This window comes from Zalophus californianus, chromosome 3 (assembly GCF_009762305.2).
Source record: "Zalophus californianus isolate mZalCal1 chromosome 3, mZalCal1.pri.v2, whole genome shotgun sequence".
Lineage (NCBI taxonomy): Eukaryota > Metazoa > Chordata > Mammalia > Carnivora > Otariidae > Zalophus > Zalophus californianus.
In genome coordinates, this window is record NC_045597.1 from 72,805,264 (window position 1) to 72,811,670 (window position 6,407).

Here is a 6,407-nt window from a genome sequence, read left to right on the forward strand (position 1 = left end):
GCTCAGTCTGTGTTTTTTAAAAAGCCCTCCCATGATCCTGATGCACAGAAAAAGTTTGAGAACCACTGCTCTACACAATACTAAGGACCTCTGGCATCTCAGCTTTATTTATAGCGTGGGCCTGTGTTGAATCCAATTTTGCAAACTATTAAAACCACATCCATCTTCTTGAGTTAAATGTATCTAAAATTTTCTTGTGTAAGGGGATCGTATTGATATTCAAAAAGCACATTCAAAATCCATTCTTTCACATGTTCCTGAAATTCTTTTTTTTTAAAGATTTTATTTATTTATTTGAGAGAGAGGAGAGAGAGAGCACATGAGAGTGGGGAGGGTCAGGAGGGAGAAGCAGACTCCCTGCCGAGCAGGGAGCCTGATGCGGGACCGATCCTGGGACTCCAGGATCATGACCTGAGCCGAAGGCAGTCGCTTAACCAACTGAGCCACCCAGGCGCCCATGTTCCTGAAATTCTTGAAGGTATAAATTAGCAGTCTCCAAATTCTTCCTACATGCTAGGTTTCTTTGGATTTGGCCTCCAGGGGGCATGCTGGGCTCTTAACATTAGCTGTGGGTTTGGGAATAGAGGGCAGTGTCAAGGGGGTGATTGTTTTTTTCTGGTAAACTGACCTCCTCAGGTGATAATGTCTTAAGAAAAAAACACCCTCCTTCTAAGTGAAGAAATTGCTTCCTTCCTCAATCATATACCCACTTAATTCTCAGGGTCCTAATCAGTGCTCCAATTTTCATACATCAGATCCCGTAAGGCAGTGACTTCAACAGCTGTTGCTAATTCTGGAGCCTCAGATTTGTTTTGGCTAAGCACTATACCTGTAAGAAATGGCATTCTTTAGGCTTCTGTAGGTTGGTTCATGGATATGAAATTGTTATTTACTTAAACTTTCCAATACAGCCAGAAGCAGCCACTCCACCATCCTTTTTCTTGTTGCCCAGAACCTTGCTGTAAATTGGGCATATGATTTCATGTGACCAGACAGGATAGCTATTTTACAACTGCCAGCAGAAGCCAGCTAGATTTCCCACTTAGATTCACTGCCTAATCTAGTTCAGATAACTAATTCCTATTTCCCACAATTCTATGGGAATGTGCTCCCCATAACACCAACTATCTGATGCCAATTACTGTAGCATTCAGAGATCCAGACCAGAAGCAACAAAATGTACTGTTTATCTTAAGCACACTGGATTTACTGGAATGCTCGTAGAGGCTCACAGCTTCAATAAAAAGCCAAAGAACAGGTAAGAAAGACAATCAGGAGCCAAAGGAAGCTACAGAGATTAAAGCAACAGCAACACAGCATTAATCATGCAGCACAAAAGGGCACTGCTTCTGCCAGTGATGACTCACCTGTCTTCCTCATGCCCTTGTGAATTGGAGTCCAAGTCCAGGAAAGAAGTTTGATTGGCCGACTCAGGTCACATACCTGGCCCACGAGAAACCAGGAGCAGAGAGGCATGCCCTCTTAGAATTCTAGAGAGGCACTCAGGATCTTCCCTCAAGACAAACACTCAATGGAGGAAAGGTGATTCGCCTCAAGAACTCAGATATACCCAAACTAATGCATCACTGAACACTACATCAAAGACTAATGATGTACTATATGCTAACTGAACATAATAAAAAAAAAAACAACCAAAAAAAACAAAAACTCAGTGTTCAGAAAGTCAAAGTAGATGCCAGACAGCCAAAATAAGACAAATGAATTCCACAAAGTGGAAGATGAAATAAAGGGTAATGGAATGAGGAATAAAGCTAGCCTTGCCTATCTTTCCCCAAAGCCAAACCCTGTTATAGAATATTTAAAAAACAAACCAAAAAAGTCTCAAAATGGCTAAAAACAAAGAAAGCGTTATTTTTCCTGTCTTTCCTATATCAACTCAACCCCTGGGTAACCAAATGGTAGGTGGTAGTAAGTTTCCTTCTAAGGAAATATTCTGGCCAAAAAGGTGAAGAGGGAATGACAGATTTTGAATCGCCATTTTGCAACCCATAATAAAGAAATGGATGTATGCACTAGGCATGGCTGCCCTTGCCTGTCCAGGTCTCATGGACTTTCTCATGTGATCAGGCAAAAAACATCAGTAGTAATTAAGTCCAGCAGTGTTTCCCCTATGACTAACATATTTCTTTGATAACTATGATTATGGTAAACTATGATAACTAAAGTATCTTAAGTATATTTAATACTCTGTGAAATAACAAATTAGGAATGCTAAAAATTAAATCTAGTACTGAAACCCCTGTATAATTTTCTTTTCAAATTAAAGGTCTATGTATTCATTAAAATGGTTAGGTTTAGGGGCACCTGGACGGCACAGTCAGTTAAGTGTCTGACTGTTGGTTTCACCTCAGGTCATGATCTTGGTGTCCTGAGACTGAGCCCCGCACAGAGGTCTGTACTGAGTGCGGAGTCTGCTCAAGTTTCTCTTTCCCTCTCCTTCTGCCCCTCCCCCACCTCACATGCTCTCTTTAAAATAAATAAAATCTTAAAAAAAAATGGTTTGGTTTAGGGCATCAAAGAGTAATGACAGATAAGGATTATAAAATCTTAAGAATCTCATCCATAAGGATACCTCAGAAAGATAAATGGGGAGAAACTTGGTTTTTAAAAAATTTGTCAGTTGATAAATGTAAATGAAATGACACAGTTTTTCAGTCCTCCTGTCCCCAAAAACCAGATTAAGTAATTGAGACAAAGATTTTTCGTGGATGCTCAAACCCTAGATGAAAAGATTCTTGGGGAACAAGGCATACACAAGGTCTCAAATTACTACTGCACAGATTATTAATTATGAAAGGAAAACTGTACTTTTACAATGGAGAGTTCTGGCAGCCACCACCTGTTAACCAAGCGATCATACTTAGCAACACCAATAAATGAGACAACCTAACATTTTATGGCTCCTCACGTGATACAGTTAAGTACGTATCACTACATTTGCAGACTTCTTGCCAAAAATGTTCATCCTGAATCTACCCAAGAGAAAATAAGGCAATCTGATAATTGGTGAACCTACATGAAGGTTATGTTGGGTGTTTTTGTATTGTTTGATCAGTTTTTCTCTAAGTTTGAAAGTTTTCAAAATAAAAAGTTGGTGAGAATATAACTTGTTTGTAACATTTCCATATAATACAGAAAACAAACAAATAAAAAGGGTGGTTTAAGTCTTGGGTTAAAATCAATCCATCTCTCCAAAAGTAAAAAAGTCCAGGCAAAGTTGAAGAATTCCGCCTGGTCCTTCACTGACCCAGAGCCATATCCTCTGTGACCTCTATTTTGTCACAGATGAACAATATAGCTCTTTCCTGTCTCCACTAGGTCAAGACACTGAAGAGAAGCAAAAAGACAAAGTACAACTGACAAAGCACGTCTACTGGCTCCAGAAATAAATTCGAGATCTGGAAGCAAACTCTAACTTTTCAAAACTTGATTTATCTTTAAAAGAAAAAACATGTTAAAGTCCCTTTTACTTTTTCAGTCAGGAAATAAAACAAACCCTGCTGAAATTAGATTCAAAAACTAATGAATGGTATGTTATTCTTTAATATGACTTAAGGATCTACAATATAACAAACTAAAAGTATAGGTTAAGTAAGCATGTATTGTACATGAAGGAATCTAAATTTCAGTTTTGAAATCATGTGCTAAATGGTAAGTCCCATGAAGTGTCACACCATTTTTGGCTTTGCTTTATTGAAATAGCAAGTCAAAATTTAGTTAATATATACTTAGATTTTATGTGTTTGATAAAAAAATTTAACCAATTATAAATTCCAGTGGAAGATTATAAACAACAGTCTATTTTTCAAAAATAATCTACTTGTTCAGATCATCTTTTACATTCTTGAATGTCTGCACTCAAAGGAATAACAAAATACAGGGGAGCTCTGGGTTATACTTATGTGTACTCCTGAAAAAGGGATAACACTGCAAAGGACAAGATTATGAAAAATGGTAACCCTTTCACCTATATTTTGCACAGAGGGTAGGAGTGAAAAGGTGTGTTTTTAGTGAAAGCCATCCCACGGAGTGTGCCAAATAGTGCTTACTTTTTTGCCAACCCCCCAACACTTCCAGACAATAAAACCCATAAATCCCTTTATTCTCATACCTACTGAAAGGTTTAATACAGAATTAGATTGCACCCTCATTAGGTATGTTTCTATCCTTTATTGTGAATTTTATCATTTTAATCTTAATAAAATGAATTTTAGTCAGCCACCAACCTATGAAGCTCCCCTTGAACCCAAAGCTGTTTCGCAAGCAAAACAGAAACAAGGGAAATAGTAAACTAATTCTTCAATAAAGCCACAGGATCTGAAAGAAAAAATGCCTAGAGTTTGACACCTAGGCAAGTAACTCAGATCTGTATCTCTTATGAAGGAACCCAAATAACACCAACTTCAAGCACACACTAAAGACCACAGAGATTAAGAAACAGCAAACTTTTCAGCACAGACACAGGCCAGACAAATTAACTGATGCTAATGACTGTTGCTAATACAGAGACAAAAGCAAGCCAAGAAGCAAGCAAGCATAAGAATCAAAGATTCTTGGGCGCCTGGGTGGCTCAGATGGTTAAGCATCTGCCTTCGGCTCAGGTCATGATCCCAGGGTCCTGGGATCGAGTCCCGCATCGGGCCTCCTGCTCCTTGGGAGCCTGCTTCTCTCTCTCTCCCTCCCTCTGTCTCTCATGAATAAATAAATAAAATCTTTAAAAAAAAAAAAAAAAAAAATCAAAGATTCTCAAGCCTGGAGAGCTTTTCAAAAGTACACTTCCTGGGATCCACCCCAAACTAGACCTATTGGAATTTCTGAGATTCAGACCCAATACCAAAATTTCTTCACAAGACTCCCAGCTCATTTTTTTTGTGAACCCAGCAGTGAGGATCACTGGTATAAATGCAAAGAAGGTATAAAAGAGGAAAAGGAGAGAGGAGGCAAAAAGACCTTCAGAAAGCGCTAATCACAATTACCAACTTCTGATCAGCTTTTCCATTTAAATCATGCTCATTAATTTCACACTACCCTCTACTGGTCAGGAAGGATATATATTATTCTTAGAATTATGGTACAGAAGAAATCTCCCATTTTATTAGTTGAAAGAATATGTCTAGAAGCAATTAGCAAACCTTCATTATTTATTTTCTTATAACAAGTATAAAATGGTTTGGCAAATACTGTAGTGGCAAAAATGTTTTAAACTTAATCTCAACACTTAGGAGCAGTTTTAAAAAATGTTATCATATTGTTTATTTCAAGGTTTGTCATACTTGACACTACTGACATTTTGAACCAAAGGATTTTTGGTTGCATGGAGGGAAACTCTGAATGTAAGCAGTTTTTTACACTATTCAGTAATAACTTTTTTGACAGAGAAGGGTGTTTCAATATAAATTATGAATTTTTCAAATCATCTTCCTTTAGTACTTTTGTTACATGACCATAACTCTTTGTCTTTTCTGTTTCAGGATGTTTTGCAGCATCCCTGGCCTCTACTAGATGTGAGCAGCAGCCCTTCCTCAAAGTTGTGAAAACGAAAACATCTCTACACATTGTTAAATGCCCCCCTCCCTGGCCCCCCAAAGGGGAGGGACAATATGGCATTCACCTGCAAATCAGTGAACTATCCAATTCAGATGTTCCCAAAAAATTGATAAAAAATATTTTTTACTTAGTGAAAGATGACCCACTTACTAATTAAATCTAAAGTGCACGAATTTTTGTATACCAGGTTCATAAAAAATATCTCATAAGAACTACAGTGAAGATTTATTTTTAAATAACTATGGAATCTGTGTGTACATGAATATTCTAATTTCTTTTCAATCTAATCATCTTGTGATATATAAATCTATGCAGTACAACAGTTTAATCAACATATACTGGTTGCTTTATTTAATTTTTCACTTTAAAGACAAGACCAAAATCAAAACCTTTGAACTTATTATACTTTTCAACCTGAAAGAATCAAAGAATAGCTACAACTCTAAAATAGCATCAATAAATCCAATATTATTCTCATGAGTATCAATAGGCTATACTGAAACAAGGTTAAATATAAATATCTTACTCTGTACTTAATTTGAAGTGTTGCCACCGAAATCAATTACAGATGTTTATTCTGAAAGATGCTACTATGAAGGTTGTAGACTCAAACACTGATGATGGTTATTCAAAATTAAATTTATGGAATACCCAGAAAATAGGCTGAATTTGAGCCTGTAGATAGTTTTAAAATACTCATTACTAACAATTTTTTAAAGACACAGAAGGCTGTTGTTTCCTACAATTGGCAGTTTTAAAATCATCTCCCTTTAGTGCTTTCAACTGTCACATGGCCATAAACCAAAGACCCAAATAATTTCAAATGATCACAGATACTA